A 25,327-nucleotide genomic window follows, 5' to 3' on the forward strand; every position below is an offset into this window, starting at 1 on the left:
TCATTTGCTACGTAGAACTTGCCTTTCTTACAGTGATGACAACCTCAACTATTAGTCTGCTTGAAAAATTATGGGAAAGCAATTCAGAAGTGCGACCCAAACTTTGCCCAGAGCCTGACATTGCCTTAGGCAAGCATCCATCTAGTCATCTATCTATCTAAACTCATTTGCGTTGACAAAGGAAAAAAAGCCAGAGATGTGAAAATTATGGTATTTCATAGCCACATGCAGGAAGATTCAGCAGCTCTACCAGGCAGTTTTCCTTGGAAACAAATTTAAGACCCCTGAAACCTTGAGATAGTCTTTTCATGTGCAAATATTTAACTGAGTTTGTTCCATAATAAAATTTCTAGGGGACAACCTTGCCACCCGTGCCAGCCGAGGAATACATTACCTGGTGGGGTTAACAGGGTTCTCTGCTGCAGAAATAAATACATTAGGAGATGAGACTCAAAAGGTTTCACAGCTCCTGATTTTCCTTTAATAATATTCCATTAAAAATGACTGAAAGGCAACTCTCCTCCTATAAATCAGGTACCTCACTGATGTCTTTTAGTCCTGAAATGGGCCTTCTTTGGTTTTAATAGCTTCCCTTCCTTCCCTCTCTGTCTGTCTGTCTCCAGATATGGCTGATTTACCTGGATTAGCAGAGACATTGGCTCCATATTCTTCAAAAAGTGCTGATCAGGCTGAGCTGGCAAAAGATTAAAAGTCACACAAATTGCTTCTATCACTGAAGGAGTCTAATTGATTTTGGGAAAAAAATCTAAATCATGATTTCCTCTCTGCCAGCTGAAGCCTATCTAGCAGAGGGGCACTGTTTTTAGAAGGGCGGGAAAAGAAGCGTCTCCCTGGAGCCCATCAGTTCCCTGCCACTGCAGTGGGAGAGGCATCTGTCCTTTCCTCCTTATACTTTGCTTTCTTTATATCCTGCCTGGTGATTAAAGTTGTTACTCGTTCACTGTAAGGCAAGTGGGTCCTGCTGAACCGAGGACAGAAATGGGAATGAAAGCACCTGTAAAGGCCAGTCCTGATACCAATTCTCCCTCAGTTTCTCTACCTGAAAATAAGGGGTGGGGGGGCCTACTGCTCACACAATTTTTGGTAGGTACTAAGAGGGCATCACAAGGCAATAATGCAACAGTCTCCCTCCCTGGTCATGAAGGGGGGAGAGAGAGCAAGGCTGAAGATGCCCTAGAAGGCAGGCTAATGGAGCTAGCTCTGACAGTACAGGCTCTCGCTTTTAGGATCAGAGTTATGTTCAATTCCTGGTGTGAACAACAAAGCACAGGGTGTGCTGGTACCTGAGGATTAATTGATATTTGTAAAGCACTTAGGAAATATAAAGTACCAACCAAGTGCTAGCTAGGATTATGTCCTAGTAAGGAGATGACTAAACATTCCTCTAACACTTGGGGAAGATTTCAAGCACAACTATGTATTCAATTCTTAAATTGTTTTTGAGGCCAAGCTTGCCTAATGAGAATTGTAAATGTGTGCTCCATAGCAGCCCCAAACCCTGCCAGAAGGGACACTGGGGAATGAAGGGAACACACCCTCACAAAAATGTGTGTCTCATTGTGTAGAGAAATCACAGCTGTTGCAAAAAACAAAGGGGTGCATATATTTGTTGATCAGGCACAGCATATTGCACTGCTGACATCTAGGTGAGGTAGAGTTGCCTAGATTTCAGGAGTGCAGTTGGTCCTTTCCTCTCCCTACTCTGCTGAAGGAGTGAATTCCGTGCAAGCTTCATATGAGAAAAGCAGTCAAACATTTGTGTTTTCTTCTCCTGAAAAACAAGACCAGTATTTCCTAATCTATTCCCAAATAATGAATTACAACACTGGATCTGAATTTGACTCAGCACTTGACAGAATACATGTATACCGAGGAACTGCTCTAGACTGAGACTAACGCAGACAAGAAAGGCCAGGCAGTGCTGCAGGCACAGGAACAGTTTGATCATGGATGGTACAAGTGGTTATCAACATCAATTTCGGAGAGGAAGGATATTGGCACACAGGAGATAGCACAGAGTAGGCAGGGGAAGACAGCACATTTTTCATCTGTGTTTTTATAATGTCTTGCAAAGGAGATCCTGACCCATGAGCAGGGTGCTGAGCCCTGTGGGTACGGCCATATGACCACAGGTGGGAGAAGAAAGGGGAATTCGTGCCTGGGTGGAGGAGACACAACTGCCTCTTTCAAAGGCCAGCCACATGTATAATTGTGCAGGAACATCATGACACTGCAGCCTAGCATACTGCCAGGGCTTTTTCACTAAATAGGTATCAACAGCACACTTCACATCAGCACATTCAAGTGACTCACAAATAGGAGTCACATTGATTAAGCCTCGTAAGTCTCCTAAACCACAAATCTGCACCAATCCGGCTACCCTATGTTCAGATAGGTAAACTGAAGCAGAAGAGAGGATGTAAAACACCCGAAAAAAAATCAGTGGCAGAATCAGAACTGGAAAGCAGCTGCCTTATTGCCAAACTGTTCAAATACCATAATTCAAAACATATACCATGACATTAACAACTCGCCTCTTCCATGTCCCACCTCTGCAAAAGGTTTGTACTGAGAAAAGCTACCGAAATACCCAGTACTGGCCACACATACAAAAACATGGTGCAAAGAAAGATTGCCTCTTACTCTCAAGCCACTTCCTGATTTTTTTGTTACCCTGGAATGAGAAGATTCAAGACCCCTCACATCCTCGTATCTTAGGTTAATATCTCCTCCAATATGTTGTATCTTCATGTCTTCCCTATTTCAGCTGTAAATCTTAACAGTATCTGAATAGGAGTCTGTTTTGAATCTTATTGAGCTCTTACTAAGTTTCTGATTTCAGAGTTATCTGGTGCAACAAGTTCTATATGTTAATTAGACATTTTGTAAAAGAGTATTTCCTCTACAGGGGTTTAAAGTGGTTTGATTTTTGTCATGTAATTGCTTCCCCTGTTGTTCTTCTAATAAAATGAGAAGTAAATAGGAGCAGCTGAGTGAACTTCTTTTTTGTGGTGACTATTTCTATACCTTTACCACAATGCTTCTTATTTATCTTTTTTCAAGAAAACAGTGCTGCTCTTTTTAATCATTGTTTATGAAGAAGCTATTAAAAGACTCCAGCATTATTGTTCCCTTTCTCTGGTCATTCTTCTATTTCTGTTATTTTCTTTTGAGAGATGAGGTGAGCAAACTGAATAGAGTGTACAAGGAGAGCACGTACCATCAATTTATATAATGGTACTGTATTATTTTATCTATTATTCTCTACCCTTTTCTTAATGCAGTCTCTCATCTTGCATGCTTTTATTTCACCATCACTACAGACGGAACAAATGTTTTTACTGAGTTGCTCAGTCGTGCCTTTTTTTTCCCCTCATTCTTTTCTTTTGAGTGGTTACAATTATTTTAGAACCCAGAAACGAGCATGACTAATTCTAATGTGTTGTTTCCTGAGTGCATCACCTTGCCTTTGCCATATTGCATTTCATTTACTCTTATGATGCTTGCAAATTGCCTCAGCGAGCTCACTGCGAGACTTCCTCAGTATCTTTTATAGGCTTCGGTAACCTAAACATTGGTCTATTATCTACACATTTTTCCTTCTATGTATTCTTCCCATTTTTGGGTTATTAATCCATATTAAACACCAGCCATAATACTGCTCAGTGACACATCCGCTGAGCTGTGGCATCTTTTCATGCTGCGAACCAGCTATATATTCCCTCTCTGTTTATTCAGTAAATTTTGTTTTTCTTCTTACTTTATTTATGATACAGCTTTATCTCATATTCCATGACAAGTTTGTTCCTTAATAATCTCCTAAAAGAGACTGAGTAAAGAAACAAATCCAACAAGCATTTGGAAAAGTTTGCTTACATGAAATTTACTCCTTTCCTGTTATCTCATCTGTTTCAGACTAGAGTAATTTTAGCAGGGTGAAAAAAAGACACCCAGCTTACATGGAAGTCAGATTGGTTTGACTGTGTCGAATCACAGAAATTGCAGCAAGGTGGAACCAGAAGGGACCTCAAGAACATCATTTGGTCTAGCCCGCTACACCAAGACAGGATCAAATATTCTTTTAAATCCATTCCTGGAGAATATCTGCCTACACAGTTTGAAGAGGCTCTAATGAAAGAAGCTCCATATCCTCCCACCTATGCTAACCCCTTCCAGTACATTGCTAGTCCTACAGTTAGAAAGTCTTCTTAGTTAGAAAGTCTTCTTAGTATTTAACCTATTACTTCTCATCTTGGGGATTTGCAGCACAACAGATCAATAGTACTTTTAAAAGAACAATTTATAGGAACAAAACTCTTACGTTTCTCTTTGCCTTCCCCATTTAGAGCACATAAATTTTTATGGCTCTAGTTCTTTTAACGTTCCTGTGCAGGTCCTGTTTGCTCAGCCTCTTGGAAAGCCTGCTGCTCCCCTCTGGCCTCTCTCCTGCTTGTTTACATATTCCTTAAAGCGTGTTGCCCCAAACAGTAGGCTGCATGTCAGCAACGCCTAGCATATAACACTCCAGTCCATGTTGCTCAGAATGACATAGAGGGACTTTTTTGTTCATCTTCAACTCAATGTTTTCAGAAGTATTGGTAGTTTTTTAACTACTTCTAATTCATATTCCATTCGGCTTGCCCAATACAAAAAAGAAAATCCCTGGTCTTTCATTTCCAGAATATGACCTTGCATCTTTATAATTTTCCAAAACTCTTAACTCAATTTGAAAGATTGTCTACAAATATTTGTCAGCACCTGATCAGGCCCTTCAAAAATCCTTGCACATCCTGGTGACATACAGCAGTCAAGGGGTCTGCCTCTCTGTATCTCAGTGTAAAACTGCTCAATCTGACTAAAAATTTTCAGACTTTTTTTTCTACTCACTCAAGAAAGCACAGAGGGTAGAGAAGCTATCCAGAAGGGAAGATTAAAATTAGTGCATTTGTGACCTGTTTGTTTTAATACCTTTGCTCTTGACATTGCTTGAAAGAAGCTGGGACAGGTGAGGCACCCCCCCAAACATCCACTGGAACTATGATAAATGAAGTGGAGTTGCTTAGCCTCCCTGCCATGCCCTTAACCTTCTGTCATCTATATCCATATTTATGATTAATCTATGGAGTGAGGTAGATACAGGTTCACAGTCAAGAACCAGAGATACATGGATATATTTAGAAAGAGGAGAAGGGGAAAAAGAAAGGCAGGATTATCAATCTAGCATTTAGTATATCAAATTAAGAGCGACAGTCTGATGTGCATTACATGGGTCAAAGCTGCTTAGTGTGAGATACGAGATTCTTTGACCTGCCCCACTTACAAATGACCCTCTTATATAAAAATATGCACTCCCCAGGTATGAGTCTTAATTTACTGTACACAAACCTGCACATCAAACAAAAGGTATGGAGAGCATCCTAAGGACTCCTCTTGCCATTTGCTCTCAGTATGTGCCCACATGCCATTATGAAGAGAAAGCTTCCAGGTCACAGCTGGGATGTTTGTTTCTGAGTCTCTGTGTGGGTGTACAAAGGATATCTGGCACCATCAGCCTGCTCAGCTTAGTGCCCTAACATTTTCCAAAGACAAAGAGAGAGAGAGCAAAAAGGAGATACGTTTGAAATAGAGCAATACACAAATGATACTTTCAGACAGGAACAGCACACACAGAGAGCACGGGAGCTTTCACAGCAAAGGCACTTGCATGTGTGTGGGGTTTCTCTTACTAGTTTCATCCTGGACAGAATGAAAGCTCACAGCAAGCAGTCCTATCATCATCACACTTCTGTGAAAATGAAAAAGCATTCCCAGTCTTTTTCTTTGTCATACTCTCAAGTTATTCCAAAAGCCAGTTTCCACATGACTCTTATAGCTGTTATCCACCTGCTGACTGTGTTCTCCAAATGCAGGAAAAAGTCTAAAAACGTTATAATTTTTCTACCTAAAAGGAATTTCCTCCTTGCACCAGCTAGGCTTGATTAATCCCTTGGGGACAATGGGGTAGTTAAGGTAAAAGAAGAGTTCCTCAGTAGCCATAGAATCAAAATTGAGGCTTACAGAATTTATCCTTAGCTCATTTGGCCCCCGCACCTCGAGTCTTTCACTTTGAGCTTAACAAACACTTGTGGCTGGTCCACTGTAGTTTGAACTCCAGCCCTTCCCAGCAGGGTCTCTGGAAGAGGCCTGATCTGTGGACTAAGGTCATTTAATTTACAGCCTAGTGGTAAGGCTCTGCAGGTCAGTGGCAAGGCAAAGCATTGTCAAAAAAAATCTGGTCCACTGTCCTCGGTGGGAGGGGAGATGTCTCCTGACAGGGTAAAAGAGAGAGCAGGTCTCAACATCCCAAACTTTCACAGCTCCAGGGAGGAAAACAGCAAGAAGAGTTTGTACAGGCTGAGAAAATATGAGGATGAAAGTACATTGTTCATCTGGAGTTCATCCCTTCTGTCACTGTAGACTTTTTCAACAGCAAAAATATATCCCTATCCTGTGTTTTATGGAGACCAAGATAATCCACTACAAAGATATGAATGACACAAAACACAGTACAAGATGCTGGTCAAGGAAACAAGTAAATAATCTTTTAAATTATGTATTTAGCTCACTCTAGCCATGTTTCTTTCTGGGTCTATTCTACTGAATACGTTCACTGACCAGAACACACAGAAATAGTCAGTGTTAAGTGAACAGTAGAGACTATTTGCTGAAAGCACCTTCTAAACCTGGAAACTAGAATAGATGCCCTGGAAAACCACCTCTGAGTTTGTAACTGTACATTAAAATCTCCCTGTGCTGCTCTGCTAATCTCCTAGATGAAAATTGCTCTGAAACAGGCAATGTACAGCAGGCTTTCCTCAAAGCGAATGTGCCTTTACATGCCCAGAGGTTTGCAGGCCTGCTTAGGAACAAAATCCAGAGATGTAGTCAGAGAGCCATTTAGCAGCAGTTCACTTGGAAACAGCACAACCTATTGATCCTAGGTCACAAGAAAAAACAAACAGCCCAGACATTACACGGGCTCCTGAAAACAGCTCAGGGAGCTGGGAAGCAGCATCTCCGATATCCCAAAACGCTGAGCACGAGGCAAGAGCAGCCAGCAAAAGGCAACAATAAAACTCCAAGCCAAATTACAGTGATCGTAGTTCCTGCTTACCCCTGTTAGAAATGACATTGAATCCAAAGGCCCCATGAGACAAAAAACCCCTATCAATTTCTAGAACAAATAATACAAAGTAGTTCTTCAGGTGTCAGTCCTAGAGCTTGAGACGGAAGGACACAGCACTGAGTTTGGGTTTTTCAGCCTGCACCAGGACACTGCAGAGTCCACCTTGACCAGAAGTGTGGAAAGCAAGTAGAACATATTAGATTTAATAACTGCCACCTTTTCCTCCAGGATTTTTGAGACTAAGTAGCTCCATCTCTGCTATGTTCATTAACCCTACAAGGAGAGGTGACCTCAAAACAACAACACACAACCAACATCCGTGAGGAAGACATGTCTGTTTGCAGGGCAGGCTGCAGAAGCTGTGCTAATCCCCAGGTCTTTTTGGGAAATGAAAGTCCTTGACTCAAGCATGAATAATACTGGCAGAGATCCCATTACTGTAAAGCTCTCTGCCAGCCAGCCACCTCTCCCCCTCCCCCTTTTTATATCTCTAAGGTCACTAAACTGCAATTTAGTCATCATTCTTTATAGAGCATGAGCAGATATGAAACATCTGGAAACTGTTGTAGTCTCACTTTGAGATACACCTCCCGAAGGAATTAAGCTGCATAGGAATGGGATGAAGTACTTTTTTACCTTGAGGTCACTGCAGCTTGAATGCATCCTCGGTACCTAGTTACTGGCTACTAATGCCTCTTGGACAATCAGCTATGAAATGAGTTAGAGGCTCTCAGTACAGTTCCCAGTGAGATGAAAACCTCAACCCAAAGACCATCTCAAATAGTCCACTAGACATCCTTCTTTTTGGCAGTATCAGTGAGGAAACGTGGGTCATAAAAATTTCACTCCTTGTTTAATTCCAAATGTGATCCCTCTGGAGATGAACTGTGGCATGGAGATAGGAAAGAAATTTGCCCTGCTGCTACTTGTGCTTTGTAAGTAGGTAACAGCAGTCCCCAAACACATAAAGAAATATTCCCAACCTGATATAAAAATGTATTTATGTAAAAAAGGGAGTAGAAGATTTTTTTCAAACTCTTGCAGAAGCCAGCACCAGCGTCAGTCAAGAGACAGAATTTTCTTACCTGACCCATATATAGAAAGTTAATTTAAACTTTATCTTCAATAATCTCACTTCTTTTTATTTACTTCATTCAGAGGGTGGAGGGTTAAACACGAGGTGTTTTTGAATAATTAAATGAAGGAGGAAGGACTATGTTACTGACAAAGCTCCTAATCTTCCTTATTTATTAATAGTAGCTGCATTAAGACTGCCTGTCCTTAATCCTGGCTCTCACCATGCAAATTCAGAACATCAGAAATAGAAAAGGCTAATTGAGGCCCTAATGCCAGGAAGAGAGTCCACGTCTGTGTCAAAAGCTGAAAAGGGCCAGATCCAATCAGTGCCTGGATGTGGAGCTGCCAAAGGAAGCCTTGCTGGCTTGGGAAGGGAGGCCACCAATTTGGCTCTTTGGGACCAAAGTCTTGTCTTAGGTGATTTGGACAAGCCCCATTCAGCTGGTCGGGTGCCCAAGATGCTGCATGTGTCATCACATTGCATTCAGGGGCAGGTGTTTCGTTCAGTTTTGAGGAGCTCCAGGTCACCCTTGGAAACACTCACTGCCAGTCACTGCAGTCATGCTTTGGCCCTCAGTGACTGAGGGCCCCTTGTGAGAGTCAGGGACAGACTTCCCTGACATCCCACTGTGTGGGGGCCTGAGCGTCCTGGCAGCTTGTTCACCTGCCAGCTTTGTGCATAGGTCCTGACTGCCCTGCAAATCCAGCTGCAGGTATGGGTGAGTTGGAGGCTTTGCTATTAAAGACCCTGAGCTCTTTCCTCTTCCCCGACACCCTCCCCAAAGACCCAGCCGCCTAATCAAATTCTTTGGCTCAGCTTATGAGCTCTGACAAGATCGCAGCCCAAGGAGGCTCGAGTACAGACTCAGCAATCCTTACTACATCCAGCCCAATTTAGCTGTGCTCTCGGTGCATCACGCGCACAGTAAAGACCTAATCTAAAGGTAATCATTAATTCGTTACTGCCACAAGGATATGGCAATCAGCAATAGGATGCTGATTGTTCAGAGGATAAAGTAATGGATTTCTTTGTTTTTTTAAACAATAACCACCCTTCACAGTTGTAACCTCTTTATAGACATATTGTAGAGCTAATGACAAAAGCGCTCACAAATTCTTTTTTGCCCAAAGACCTTTTTACATGATGTAAAATGAACTTTTTGGAACTTCCTATTGCATATTAAAAACAAAAAAAAATTAAAATGGATAAAACCTGAGCAAAGCATTTATAGCAACAACAGAGTCATCATCTCTGTTTGATAAAGGACTATAAGCCTTCATGCTGGCAGGCATAAGATGGTCATTAACCTCATTCAGTCAGAAAGAAAATGTCTCCTGTGAACAGGTAATTCTGGTATGGTGCGGTACAGGCTTTCTTGCACCTTTCTGAATTATTTGGCAATTACTGGAGCCCAGATATTACATCTGTCTAACCCAGGCTGGCAACTCCAATGTTCCTGTGTGCAGCAAATCACAGAGAAGTTGGACCAGTGACTGAGCAGTGCCTATGGTTCCTGCCACTACCTCTCTTGAATTCTGTGTGTGCAGCCCTGACCATACAACCTCCCAATCAGTGCAAGTGCAGAATCTGATACGATTCCTGGGAGTACAAAAATGGGATAGGAGAAATAAATCTACATTAAATTGGCCTTCTGCATTCCCTCCTGCATCCATAGGAGTGCAAACTGTAGAGTTTACTCTGAGGATTAGCACAGTTTAGCCTCTGTGGAAGACGATCTCAGAAAATAAAGCTATTGAAGACAGAGAGCAGGGAAGGTCAGGTACTGGGCCCTTGTCTTCACCTCCACCATATTAGAAAAGAAGTACAAGCCTGTAACTCCTCTGTAACAAATATTCCACTTCACTCCTGTCTCTTAGGCTAGCATTTCACTTGGATCTGCATTTTCCCTCAAAAGTATCTCATCCAGCCTTTCTCCAGTGTACGGAGTCAGATACACCTAAGAGAAATGTCACTTCATGAAACAGAAATTATATGTGTGAGAATTTTTACCCCAGCTGTAACACCCTTTTCAGCTATCCCTCGCATAATGTCAGCTCACGTGGTAAGTCAGTGTAATGCAGCAGCAGACCCTCTCTAAGTATGAACAAAAAAGTAGTCCCCAAACTATTCCCTCCATTTCTCAGCTCCTTTAGGACAGGACTGACATAGTATTTGCTCTGTTTTAACCAGCTCCCCTGTAGGGCTAACTGGTTAAACCTGGTATTGCCCTCTGGCAGCTGATCTGCACTACTAGGACCAGTAACCATCACAAGCATCACTAGCTGCATTTTGGAAAAGTGCCGAGAAAAATGTACATCTCGTTGTGGACTTTCTCTAACTTCAACTCTGCTGATATTGATCTGTAAATTCTTAGGAGATTTGGTTTCCTTCTCGGCTGGAAATACCCTCAGAGCAGTCCCTTGTGGCGTATTCTAGCACGTTTGCTTCTGATACTGCATTTTTTCAGATGATCCATCAACACAGTTATGATGGAGAGGATGGGCAGGGCAGAATATCACAATATATGCGATATTCCCCTTTTTGGCCAATACAACAGAGAGAAGCAGTTATCCACAGAGCCAAAACCATTAGCAGCAAGACCTTAGGACAGAGAGACAAGATTTCCCATGGAAGGCTGCAGCAGGCTTGTATCCCTGTGGATCAGGCACAATGCAGGATCAATAAGACCTAGTTGCCACTAGGCTCTCTAAAATCTCTGACGGGTGAGATGGACAGCAGCTCGATCTTGTACCTCCTTAGGCATCACTGCCTCTCCAGATATGCAGACAGTGAAGAGAGACATGGCAATGAAAGTCGGGCAGAAGGGAGTGTCTTGTGTCCTGTCATTACCTCCCTCCTGACCTCCAAATACTGCTCACTGGCAGGGTAGGATAAGAGAGCAATTTGGACATGATTATTTTTTCCAGGAAGAGATCCCTGAGGGCTATTACAAATATGGTCTCTCGGTCCCCTCCCAGCCCTGCACCACCTCATCCCCCACCAAACACAGCAGCGAGAAGCCAGCAGGCTGCTGCAGTCACAGCCTCCTCTCTCCAGCGAGAGCTGGGGCCTGACAGCCCAGCAAAATGACCCACTTCTTGCCGACTCAGACAAAAAAGCTCCACTTAGGCCCCAGGAAAGTGTCTCTAATAAGGCCATCCGTTAGCTGTGTCGCCCGGACCCCTCTCAGCTATCCTTCATCCCTGCCCTCCCTCCCTGCCCGCCATTAATGCAGTCAGCACGCAGGAGAATGAAGCCGTCAGGCTCAGTAAATATTACCGAGCTCCACACAGGGAGCACAAGACCATTATTTAGACTCCCAGGTCTTGGGTATGTTTTGATCACACCAATTTAGCACAGAGAGGTAAAAGAAAACAACTGGCTAGTGGCTGTCTGCCACACCTATGTGTGTCCTGGTCTATGAAATCCCAAATCCCTCTGGACTGGCCAAACCATTTCATGACTGGAAGCCTGGGAGTGCTGATGGCAAACCCTGGCATGAGTGGGTGGGGGACAACATTAGATAGGTCCCCACCAAAGGTTACTTGAAATACAGGAGGCCAAAACTCATCCCTGCTCAGCCACTAAAGGCAGTTGTTCCAAAGCTTTTGTGTCTTGTGGCTGTGGGGAGGAAATGTCTTTTCCTCCCCTGAAACTTGGCTCTCCAGTTTCCCTCACAATATATCTGTATGAGTCTAGTTATGTCTCTCCCTATCAGAAATCATAGGATGCTGTTCTGCAGCTTGAGTTGTTCCAACAACCCTTACTCCTTGACAACGTGCACTTCTCAAAAGCGCTCAGCCCCTGCTTTTAACTCTTCCCTGTATTTGTTCCAGATGAGTTCTCTGCCATCTTCTCTTGGCCTTGCCCCACACAAAGCTTGTCTTTTTGCCTCCATGCAATGAGACATCTGTGCCCAGGAGTTAGCTCCTCCTCAGCTCCCACTGTGTAAAACAGCCCTGCTGCTAGCTCAGACATATCTGCTGCTTCCTGACTCAGCTCAGACCTCATCCTCTCCCCAGCTCCAGGCTGTTCATGGCTCCCTCTCCCCATTTCTCTGTTCTTGGCTTTTTGGCTTGAGGCTCTAATATACTCATTTACCCGCTGTTGTGAATTGTTTTGCTCTGTAAGCACTTGAGGTACAGTTTGTGGGGAAAAAAATATCCTCAAGAAAATAAAGTTGTGCCGCACGGTATTTTGAAGGAAAGAGAGGCAAGCAGGTCTCATGAGAACTGGGTATGAATTTACCTTGCACATCCCCAGAGGCACAGGTACAGAAAAGTGCAGGCTGATAAATCCCTTTTATTATCTGTACCAGTATCTGAAGGCAGGAGAGGATTTTTTTAAAGTCTGGCCAGTCCACGGAGTGTCAAATCCAAGGGCGACATTTGAAATTCAGTGGTGACAGAGTAAGACAGAGACAGACAACAGTGACCATGTGTCATCAGCCCAGAGTATGTGCCGAAGCCAGAAAGACAACACATCAAAATAGCTCATGGACCTCCTGATATAATTAAAGAGTCACTAACCTCTCATGGAGCACTCCGGGGAAAAAAAAAAAAAAAAAGGAAAAAAACCTGCTCGGCACAAACGGATGGCACGAATGCTGAGGCAGCAGCATGAAAGCTTAGTTCCTTCCACACCAAGCAAAGCTCTGCATCCTCAAAATGCAGCTCTATTCAGAAAAGTGACTATGCAAGAATGCCGAGTTTTCTGCACATTCTCCCCTGGGCTGCTCAAGGAGAGCACTCTTCACTTGCTTGACTAAAATAAACATATGCTACTTTTTTCTCCTGACACTCCTGAAGGAGCCAGCACAACTCTAAAAGTGGGACTGTTTCGCCAGCAGTACCAGGAAAGCTCCACCTAAATACAGGTTAGGCAGGCTGTAGCACCACTGCAAAGAGCCCAGCCCGCCTCTCCGACTTAATCATTGCCAAATCTGGCTTTGGTTGGGAGAAAATGCTGAAAGAAAGGTTGGATGGAGGCAGAACCCAAAACCAGGCACTTCTCTCGGACAGGATCCCTAGGGATGAGATGCTAAGATGCATTACTATGAACACAGACCATCACACAGGCTGCTATCACTGTCCCTTAGCCAGTGATCTTTCAACCTGACCTCAGTACCCTCTCCATTACTCATTCTTCTCACTCATATGTCTCTCTCACAAGGTGCTGAGATAAATTTGCATCTTTTTAAAGCATCTTTTCCCTCCAAGGCCCAGGAAAGGGAGTAAGTCAGTGACTGAATAGCAGACCTTAGCCCAACTCCTGCATTGTGTTAATGGGCTGTGCTGTCTCATGTCATGGAGAAAGAGTTGAGACACAGCCCCTCTCCTCCTTGCTAGGGCATACAGAACCTTCTTTTCTATTGCTCTACCATCTAGCCTGCTGCCTCCTCCTTGAGGATTACCTGTCTCCTTGGCTGATAACACAGATCTTCCTTGTATCAGCCAGCAGACCTGAGGAAAAAGGGCAGTAGAGAAAGAGCATTTAATTTAACCCTCTGATAAGGGAAAAGAAAATCCTCGGTCCATCTAGAAATACCTGATCTTTCCTCAGATGCATTGGTAACAACATCTTAAGGTCAAACTGTAAATCTTGTAAAACATCTTTGCCTCCTCAAAGTGGTCTTTCCCCTTGTTTCTTTTCCGCTTTCATTTTTAGAAGCCAGGATATCTGAGGACATTCAACTCCTGCACTGCAAGTTTCCTACCTTAGTGGGGAGATGCTTCTCCTAGTCAGGTAAAACACCCAGCCTCCCCACACTATAGAAGGGCAGCAGGTTTGTTACTTGTAGGAGCATGCAAGTGTACCAGTTTACCTGAGACTCATGTCCTGTACCTCCCCTCTCCTGGGAAGGTGATTTGATTGTCAGAGCAGCACTGGAGGACTTGTGTTAAACATGTACGGTGTGAGAATGAAGGATGACCAAGGAAATAGTTAATGACAACACATCACAACTTTGGTTTGTAAAACTGATTCCCAGCCTGACTCAGCTTAGCAACTCTTTACCACATCATCAGTTAGATGCTTCCCTATGTAAACTTACTGGGTCCCTGAATTTCTGCAGTGGAAAGTCTTTGCAGTATTTCTGTAGTCTCACCAACTCTAAAATCAGGTATCTGCACCAAAAGCAGTGCTGATCATGCAGTGACCTGGCTTTGCAGAAAGCAGCTAGGGAGAGAGAGTTATGCTTGCAACGAAGCAAAACTGAAGACTATTTTTCAGCTAATTTAAACTGCAATTGCCAAAACGTAAGATCAGAGCAACCCTGTGTTCAAATAGACTTGGGAGTGCATATCCATATCATGTCTCCATACTGATGTCTGCCTATGCCCTGCTGTCCTCCTACAGACAGGAAAAAAAACCCAAAACATTTCTGATGTCACACCTGGAGAAGACCTAGCCAGATTTTGGCTTAAGTGACACAGTTTCCTTTACTGTTGTTAGTTGGCATGTGAGGTAGCGAGATGAGAAACTGTCAATATACTCTGCTGATGACCTGTAGAAGGCCTCTACACTTCTCTAATCTGACATGGTTTAATTTTGAATTCAGCAAAGCAGTGACAAGGATGCAGGCTGCCAAGGCCAGTCAGCAGCGCAAATTGGGCAGGACAGGCTGAATTGATCTGCAAGGAAGAAATGAAGATGCAGCAGAAACTTTGGGCTATAGGTACCAATGGGGCAGTCTGTGGAGGGGGGAGAGAGAGAAACGTGGGGAGGGAAACGAATAGAGAGAAACAAAGCAAGGATAACACCACAGGAGGGAAATTACTGGTGCCTGGACACCTACAGGAGTTCAGTGCCTCTAACCCAAGAAAACTGGCTGGCCCAGGCTGTATGGGACACGGACCATATGGATTTCATCGCTGGGATGCAACATCCATCATCCCTGTGCCAGAAGCTGCAGCATGGTAGCATGGGAGGCTGCCCAAAGATAGCCTGTCACTGCACTTCAGTCAGTCCAGAGAGAGATGCTCAACTCCAAGCTCCACCAGAGGTAGAAAGGTCACCACCCATCCAATTCCCCAGCATATTTCTATCCTTCCCAAGCCAAACCTGAGAAGTGAATGTACAGCTATATTACTCACTTTCAAGTACAATTTAAAGCAGGATGGTCAACAAGATTAGTTGGAGGGGTTTGTTATCACTACTAGTGTTAGAGTTTATTATCTTATCACTAGGCTAAACACCTAAATCAAGAGGGAAATTACGAGAGTGGTCTCAGCCTAAATGGAATGCTCTGCTCACACACGCAGGCTGAAGGCCACACCAAGAGTCTGTTTATCCAATGACAAGAGCAGATTTTCCACAGTGACAGTACATATCTTGAAAAAAAACAGGCACAAAATATGCTCAAACACCTAACACCACCACTTGGGCCATCTGCTGAGAACACTGAATGAGTATGCTGTCTGAAGTTTTCATTATTCAAAAAGTAATACACTACTTAATTGACATTTTTCAGTGGTAGCTGTAAATACAGCCCTTTCTGCCAGTTTATGTCAGACAGACAAGAAACCTCAATGATGCTCTATAGAGTATTGAAACATTCCAAAATTTGCCAAATAATTTCAAGCAAATGACTCCAGAAAATACTGAAAGTCTCCAAAATCACAGAAATATTTGAACATGGATATTTTGCCAAGGTTGATTGTCATTTTGACCAGTCTTTTCTAGCATCAAGGATTGGCAGAACTTTGTTACTGCCATTTTTAATGCTTGCAGTAAAAAAAAAAAAAAAAGGCAAAACTAAGCATAAGCTGTCTGTATTCAGTCATCTGTCTGTCACTGGGCTGAAATTCTGCTCAGATTCATTAGGTGGCTTTCACAAGTTTTGAATGAATCTGATCCCCAGTTAAGCAGAATGATATCAGTAATGCTTCTATGTTATGACTCGATGGAAATGTTTGTACATTATCTGAGAATCAGAATATAATCATGTAATAAGCAAAATGCAATCCTTGAAAATAAATGCTGTCAAGCAAAGTGAAAGCCACACTATTTAGAAACAACAAGAAAACAGTATTAGTAATACAGTGGTAAGACTGAAATCGTTCAAGAAAAGTGCTCTGAAAATGCCCTTTTCTCTGTATTTTGTGACAAGAAATAATACTCTGAAGGCAAGGCAGCAGAATCCATGGTATTCTCCATGTGAATGGAGGCAGCAGTTATTGTACTCAACGCTGTAAGAAATAATTCATTTTGCCATGTGTGCTGCTCTTAACAAAGAGAGGAAGCCTCTATTTGGAAAGTGAAGCATGAACTCTTACTGAGCATTAGCAATATCAAAGCTCACATTCACCGCAATAAATAAATAAACCCTCTCATCAAATATACCACAAGACCATAATTATAAAGCACCTTGCTATGTTTGGTCTCTGCTTTTTCTTGCTTCCCTTGCAGAATTCAAGGATCCATACAAGCAGTGCATACACACTGCAATGGGAGACAGGACTACACTTTATCTGACATGGCCACAAAGGTATTAAAGTAGCTGGAGTTCGTTGACAACAGCAGCACTAAAGGCACAATGGCACAGATTTCAAAGAAAATTAGCCATTCTGGACACTTCACAGTCTCATTCACAGCCCATGCCAACATCTGTGCTGACATCTCACTTCTAATAAGTAGCTCTGAAGTTCAAATTAGGTCAGGTAGGACTACCCAGGCTTCAGTCACACATGTGATTTCTCTATAGACAAAACCTCCTCAACCACTTAGATGCTTTTGACAATCCCATTCCACCCACCATATATAACAGACCCGATGTAGTCAGCTTTTGATATGCAAAACTAGCATGGATGAAAACTTTGCAGGGGTGGAAACAAATGGGTAGAAACGTCAGCAAAACATGAGCAACATCAGCAGAATTTGCCCTTGCTATAATGGAAGCAAGAACACAGTTTAGTCACAAGATAATACAAACTTCACTTGTAGTCTAGAAGAAACGCGAAGCCTTAGATTAGACGTGGGAGGCCTTCCTTACTGCTCCCTTATAGCAGGAAATACATGGAGCACCATAAATGCATGGAGGGTAACAAAACAGAGCATATAGGCTCTAACATTATGTTTGGTTACCCCAGTTGGTGAAGTTACATCAGGCTAAAATGGGTGCAGCTGACTTACATGGAAAGGGAGCCCATCCTCCAGGTCCTGCCCAGTTCTGCTACCTACCAGAAACCCCAATGTTGTGCTGGGTGGGGATGTCAGCTGTGAGGCAGCAGCCCATTCCATGCCCACTGTGACATTCTCAAGAATTGAAGCCATTCTGAGCAACAGGGTCTTGCATTATGTTTGGCTTCTGGAAGAGTTGCTTAAATATTTTCATTAGAGGCAGAGTATTTTTGGATGATAAAGATAATTAAGTGCTGAAAGCATAGCGATCCATTTGACACCGAGAATAAGAGATATGAAGTATTTCTAATAAAAACAGAACCCCCAGTGGGATATGAATTCACTCTGTGTCATTACAGTTTGAGGCAAGCGCTGCATCCATGATGAGACTAACACAGTCTCTTTGCCGGGTCTGCAATTTACTGGTCTTATATTGCCTTCATTGGGTCTCCCCTGTTGTTCTCCAAATGCAAAAATTATATACTACTGATCACTGCATGCTAACTTAAATTGATTTGTTCAAATGAACACAAGAATTATAAAGTTTGGGAAAACCTGTTTCCTAGTTGATGCCAACATCTATAACCTGTTCCTGAATTCATTATCCTTGCTCTCAATTTCCTGTGTGTTTTTTTTCATAAGTGGGTTTAAAAAAACACAGCTAGACAATCATGATGATGATGGTGGTGAAGAAAGCAGCTCCTGCTCTTTAGATGTCTGTTCCCCCATATGTAATGTCAGAATGATTAGAGTGTCTGATGTGATGAGAGTGATTAGATCTGTGCAAACACACACAGAGGAGGAAAGAGGTTGGCTTTGACAAAGCACTCAATTACCCAGGTTCTCCCATCATGTCTGGTCCTATCACAATAGGAACAACACTCCCTCTGTTCTCCTGGGAGGGAATCACTGCCGCGCCTTTGCGCACCATCACTGTAAATCATGCCATATAGTTCTGCGCCACCCAGCTTTAATTTGATAAATACTAGAATGAGTCAAGGCAATAAATCTACTGGGTTTTAATTATAAGTGTGCTTCTCTAGGTGTGGGGCTGGGTTGTTTTTCAGCTTCTGCTGATACAAATCATGTACATATGCTCCTTTAGCCCAGCCAATATTATTCTTTCTTGGGAAATCCTCCACTACTGACTTACTACCAGGATTACCCTGGCACATGGATTGCTGTCTCAAGAACACAAATATTCAGTGAAAAGGGAAAGCTTGTTTCCCTCTTCCTACTGCTGGATCAAAAAGCCCTACCCTGAGCAGGGTCAGACAACACAACAGTGGTGTGGAGTCACCTCTCCTGTAATCTTGATTTCCATTGATATTGCCTACATTTGCAATTTTATCAGCGCTCTGTGACTACACCAGTAGGGTTTTTCCCAAAAGTCCCAGCTTCTAAAGTTGGATGATCACCCAGAGGTCTTTCAAGCTTTTCTTTCAAATATGAACGTTAAGTTTCTAGCTATTGTTGTTTCAAATGAAAGCTTGTAAATGCACACTAACAAAGCAGGAAGCAAAAAGACAGACCTCAAATATATTCTGCCTTCTGATATTTTAAAACACACTTTTGTAGATCCCGTCCATGCTTCTACACAGTACAACCCTACGGATGGTTTTAAGTGAACATTTGCTGTAAGAAAAGGGAGTGGAGGTTTGTGCATGTAACACGGTGGGGAGAAAAAAAAATAATGTAAATAATAATTAATAATAATAAAATAATGGGATCATATGTGAGAAACCATATGAGAGCATACAGCAATACAATGTATATGCACCTTTGCATGCACATGGAGCGGCACGTGTGGCAGTAAAATGAGCAGGCAACAAAGGGAGAGACCAAGGGAATCTCTGCGTGTGAACACGCCTGCACTCCCAAAGGTCAGTCTGCTCTCCTCAGATTTAATTCCCTTCCTCACTTCTACTGTTCAGAAGTAAATGTTGGCTTTTTATTAAAAATCAAAAGCAGAGGGGCTCGTAATCCTCCTGACTCTGTTTCTTCTCATATAAATGAAAAGTTTAGCTTAGAGCAATACCAGGTAAAATCAGACTGAAAGCAGAAGCTAATTCTCAGGAGATATGGAAAAGCTAAACAGCATTTGAGGACAGTTTTGTTTGTATGTGTACATTTCTCATTAGCTAAATTCTTATTATTATTCATTTTTAAATGGAGAATTTAGTAAATCCTCACACATTGCAGCACATTTTTCGAAATTGTTTTTCAGTGATATAGGAAACCAACTGTATTCTCCCCTTGCAAAACTAATTCTGTTCTAATGACTGCAAAGAGATGGCACTGCACTAATTTCACAGATCTCACTTATTTAATATGTTCCCTCCTTACTTGGAGTCCCTATATAGCCCTCTCCCCTCCTCATTCTCACTGCTAATACTGAAAATCTTCCCTTTGAAGTGCTACTCTGGTTTTAATGATATTTCCCTTATTTAGTGTAACCTTCAGAGCAGGGACCATGTTAAAAATGTTATCAGCAAAACTGCCTGCTTAAACTACCAAAAATATAATTGCAGAAGGTGGGAAGAAGGAGGAGAAAGAAACAAAGAGGAGGAGGTTTCTAAGACTTTCAGTTATTTTGGGTGATAATTCTTAGCTTCCTTCTGGAAACACAGACAACCAAAACTTAAAGAAGAAAATGGAGGCTCCTTCCTAAGAACATACTCACTATGCTCAGGTTTCAAATAAAACATCAAATAAGATCTAGTACAGTACTGACAGTGGGCAACACTGCACTACTCTCTTCCTCATTCATACTTGGTTCCAGTGCCTGTTTCACTAGGTTTAGGTGGGCAGAGGGAAGCTCCTCCCTGGGGTTTTTCAGGGGCACTGAGCAGATCAGATTTTCTACTCTGAAAATAAGACATATAGAAGTAAAATTCACAGCGTGGATCATGCAATACTCAAAATAAGAGTTGGCAAGGACTTAACATTACCTCTCCAGATTTATCGAGCTTGAAACAACACAGATAATCCTACCCATGCTGTACCTTCACCTCCACAGGTATAGGCCAAAACACTCCTAGCTTGTAACCAAGTAATTTGCTTGATATCTGCCTCCTCAGATATCTAGTCCAGACATTCGCAGTTCTCTTTTCCCCTTGAGATGTCCTTTTACCCTAGCTGTACTGAAGCTCCTTCCTTTTGGTTGTCTCTGTCCCAGACACCTGTAGGTTTTGTGTGAATAAGCCCTGAAAGACAAGCTGAACTGAACTCATTTCCTTTGCAGCTGCCTGTCCTCTCCATGAGCCAGTCTGTGAACAGTAACATTCCCTGGCATTATCTACACAGTTTAGGATTTTGCACTCAATTAATTCCCTTCTTAACTGCTTCTCCTTCTTCATCTTCTTCATAGTCTATAAAGACCTCACTTATATTTTTAGCCAGTCCCGTTAGCTCAGGACTCACAGACTCTCACATCACATTTTCTGCCCTTCTTCTGTACACCCTTTTGAGGTTGAGAGAGCAAAGGAGATAGAGTAGAGAAGATGACAATCAGCTGGTGTAGGAGCTATGCTGCAGTGTCTCTGTCACTGATCCGCCTCAATTGTCAATCATTAAAATTGCAAATTGCTTCACCACTTTTCCTATGGTCTCCTAAACTGTGCACTTACTCTTTCTACCTGCTGACTTACCTGCTAGAGCAGAGTCAGTCTCTGGACATCACCTCTTCTGAAGGAGCTCTGCAGCAGTTACTATATTATGTAGCTAAAAAAGGATGCCTCAGAGATTTTAATGAAGGAAATGGCATGGGGTGCATAAAGTGGAATACTGATTGTACCAATCTGGCAAATGCCACCTATCTCTTTGGCTAAAATACTCAGGAAAATAAATCTGCTCTCTCCCAGGACAACCATAATTTTCAGAAAAGATCATGAAGGAAGAAGTGGTTGCTACCAACTCCCTTTTCATATTATAACCCACCAGCTCAAAAACTCATCAAGAAGGTAGGTCTAATTCTGTTTTCTATCTGAGAAAGTTCAGTTCATCCTTTCCAACTTCCCAGAGGAATGCCTATAATCTTCACTAGTGTTCAGAGGATACTAAGCTCTTCATGTTGAAGCTGTCATGCACTAATAAAAATTAACTGTGTCTCAGAGAAAGCAAGAACCATGCACAGCCTGCCGATAAACACATTCCCATGTCTGCCCCTCAGCCTCTGCTCTAACACTGAGTGGCTAAGAATTGGGGCTCTTCTGGGTTTGAAAAGAAATACAACTGCAAGTACATGGTTATAAATGCTAGTAAGCACTAGAAATGTACATGTATTTCTCTATATAGAAGTGAGCATCAGTGAAGAAGTAGATTTGGACTTAAGAGCCAAGAGTAGCAGTTGGACAAGACTTTGGTACCTATTATCCTTCTGAGGGTTTAACCATCAATTTTCCTGTTCTCCATCTGTGAAATAGTGTAATTTTACTTCCTCACACGCCTGAGGTGCTCTGACAATGCATTAAAAAGATTGAGAGGTACTCATATACTAGGGCAATGAAGGCCACACATCTGCTTAAGACAGCTCAGTGACTAACAACTATCAGAAAAGAGATCTCTACAACCAGTGTACGAGACCACCAGCCTCACATCAACTTCCTTTGAAAGCACAGATGGGGCAAAGGCCCTTTGGAGATTCTCCACCATGTAACATGTCTTCTTCCTCTAAGCATAGGCTCATCTGACCCATGTTTAATTCAAGATGAGAATCACTCTGCCTAAGAGCAGATTTTAATAAGCTAATGTGCTGGTTTCCCTACTCAACACAGTACAGTCGTTGGAAGGGAGCTGGCTAATCCCACCCCAAGTTTCTTGCTTTGGGGAAGCAAAACAAGAGATCTTCATGGCAACACTGCAGAAATCCTAGTTTTACTGATGAGTGGCTAATGTTCCACCAGTAAGATGCCCAGAATCCATGGTCGGGGTAAACAAAGACTAGTTGGCATCAGATCAGGTCACTCTCTATTGATAAACATGCTAATTACCCATCAATAACTGAAGTTAAGGCCTTAGAAGCTTCCAAAAGAAGTAAATAATGACATAATGAATTCACACTAATGAAGAGAGGCATCACCTCACTTCTAGCTTTCAACACCAGCACCATTTCCCCATCAGCTCTTTTCAGAGCTGGGCCCCTGAGGCAGGTTACCACAACTAAGAGAATATCACCATTTTTCTACACATGAATAAGCAGTGCTCAGGAGTTTGCCAACCAGAGACATGGTGAGAATTGAATCTTATTCACCTAATCTTCAGTCACTGGCCTTTCTGGAAAAGCAACTCTCAGCAACTACAATGGCAACGCTCACCAGTCCCTACGCATCTGCCTGCCTTTACTAATGTTCATGATAAATTTCATGTTTTGCCTGTCTGCCACTGCATATGGAAACCTGATGGATTTAAGCAAGGACTAGATCTATTAAGATCGATGTGCTGTTCGGCAGGTTCAGAAACACAGCAAGCAGATTTATGGATGAACACTAAGTACAGGGGCCTGACCACTTCTTGTCACTAAAGTTCCTGCAAGAATTTTGCAAGAGTCAATGTCTCAGAGCTGCTGGTACCTGGCAGCTTCCAGCACTATAACTGCACTCGGCTGCCAGGAGCTCACCCCCTCATTGTTACAGGGAAGCAGTTGTGTAAACTCTTCTGCATTGAAAGGTAATTGTCTGTTGTGGAACAGCTGTCCCTTTCTACTCCAGCTATGAGCCTGGACATTTTGTCAATCCTTGCATTCTCTTTAAAAAGTGGGGGTTTAGTACACATTTATCAGGCAATCAGTGATACACAATTTCTTAAAGGAAGAAGGATTCTGTCCACCCACTCCACCAGCTAAATTAGTTTAGCTCCAGCTTAATAGCATTTGTGCAGTATATTTCCTGTATGTGTAAGCAAGAAAGGTGTCATTTAAGGGTGCTGAGGAATTCAATTATATGTAACAAGACAGCTTTCTCTCAGTTTCACTCACTGTTACTCAGAGGCTTGTCTTTGTGTGTGGTTTCGTTCATAAGGTATTCTTACAGACAGATCTGTGTTCCTCTATTGTGCCAAGAGCTTTCCACATAGAGATCAACACTTGATTTGAAGGGACAACAACTGAAAGAGAGGAGAGTGTGCCTGCATGCGTGCATACATCCATGTGATTGGGTGTTTGAGGAAGACAAGGCGGAGGAGGAGGAATGCAAAGCTGGAGAAAGTGAAAAAGGAGATGGCTTTCCATCTCATTCTCAAAGTCTCTTTTCCAGGAAGATGTATTTCCAGTTTTCTACCAAGACTGCAGCTCATGGCCTGCACAAAGATGATGGGGGTGGAAGAGAGCACAAGAGAAATGCAAGCCAGAGGTCTCCCTCACTCCATGTCCCCAAATACGCTCTGTTCTAACTGATGTACAGTATCTGGCTATGTCCTGCTAAGAGCTGCTACTCTGGCTCATGCGTGACTTTGAAAAATACATTTTGTTCTTCTGGAGCCCTCAAGGACAATAATAAATAGAATGAAAACAAAACCACCCCTACAGCGCTTTAGCAGGTGTCCTTCACAGGCATTACCAGTGTCAGCTGCCCTGGGATTTCACCTTCACCTGAAGGAAAGCCTGTTTAATCATGCGACACTAAAGGAGAAGAAGAAAAAAATGTTTCTTGAAGGAACAAAAGAAGGCAAACTTGTCCCCATTCTCATAGTTTTGCCAAGCATGATCACAAATAACACGCTGCCTGAAATCTGCCATATGCTAGAACATCACTGTGACAACAAGCCTTGAGGTCTGGCATTACTGTAAAACAGTAACTCATAATAATTCTCTCTGTCCTTTGCTGCAGAGATGCTCATTATTACAGTCCTTTTTTGGCAAAAGGAAAGTCAGTGGGTCAACTGGACTGCTGGAGTATGTGAGGTTCAGCAAAGGTCATCACAGAAGAGCTGCCTGGGTTGTCCTGTTTTGGTTTTGCAGTCTTTGCCACAGGGTTTGTTAGAGGCAACTGCACTCTGATTGAGCCCCATCTTTAACAGTTCTGTATACAACTGGTTTTTTTTTATTCCTTTCTCTATGGTTTTCATTTCTGAGTTATATCCTCAAGCAAAAGATGGGCACACATGAATATTTTTATAAATGATCTTTCAAGAAGTCTTTGACCAAGTATTTAATTTAAAAAAAAATTGTTCCAAAATCAAAGAACTCCTGGGTTGGAAATGTAAAGTTCTCTCATGGAGAACAAGTCTGTACAAGACAAAAAGCAGAAATGAAAGAACAATGGATCTTCCGTTAATATTGTGAAAACCTAACAGCAGGAGTGCTGCTGAGAAGTTTGTTATGACCTGCATATGCAATACATCAGCTAATGCACTGAGTAGGAGAATGAAATTGTGAGAGACCAACATCTACTGATAAAGCAAAATGATTGCATCTGGAGTATGAGGAACAAAGGATCCTCACAGTGCTAAGAAGATACGCAGCAGCCTAACATACCAGAGAAAGAGTTCAGCCTTGACACAGGCAATATGTATTGGGAAGAATAAACCATACTCCTCAGGTATCTTACTGGGTTGTAAAATTAAGTATGGTCAGACAAGAAAAAACCTATACTTACTGTAGGCAGATCAATGAAGCCTTTTCTCTGAGGTACCTCAACAGCAGGCCAAAAAGTAAATGGAACATTAAGATGTAAAAATAATACTTGGTGAAAAATCACTCCTGTGCAGAGGCTCAGTGCGAGGCCAAAACTCCAGCAAAATCTCATCTAAGCCAACAAAATACAGCTTATGTTGGATTTAAGTGGTGCCTAGATCTTGTGTGAGTCATTTCTCTCAGGGGTGGGTGAATCTCACCCACTGAGAAAAGTATTAATGCCACTGCATACATCAAGTCTTACCTTCAGCTGGAATAGTGTGGCTGGTCAGCTCTGGAGCTTTTCTTAAAAATAAGAGTGAGAAAAGCACAC

General features: G+C 42.5%; 1 protein-coding gene across 5 annotated transcripts in view; it reads right to left on the bottom strand.

Annotated features, from left to right (window-relative positions):
* Positions 1-25,327, bottom strand: part of LSAMP (limbic system associated membrane protein) — a 1,005,382-nt gene that overhangs the window by 246,842 nt on the left and 733,213 nt on the right. The gene's annotated exons all lie outside the window — the stretch shown is intronic.

Source organism: Neopelma chrysocephalum, unplaced genomic scaffold (assembly GCF_003984885.1).
Source record: "Neopelma chrysocephalum unplaced genomic scaffold, ASM398488v2 Primary Assembly neopelma1_60, whole genome shotgun sequence".
Taxonomy (NCBI): Eukaryota; Metazoa; Chordata; class Aves; order Passeriformes; family Pipridae; genus Neopelma; species Neopelma chrysocephalum.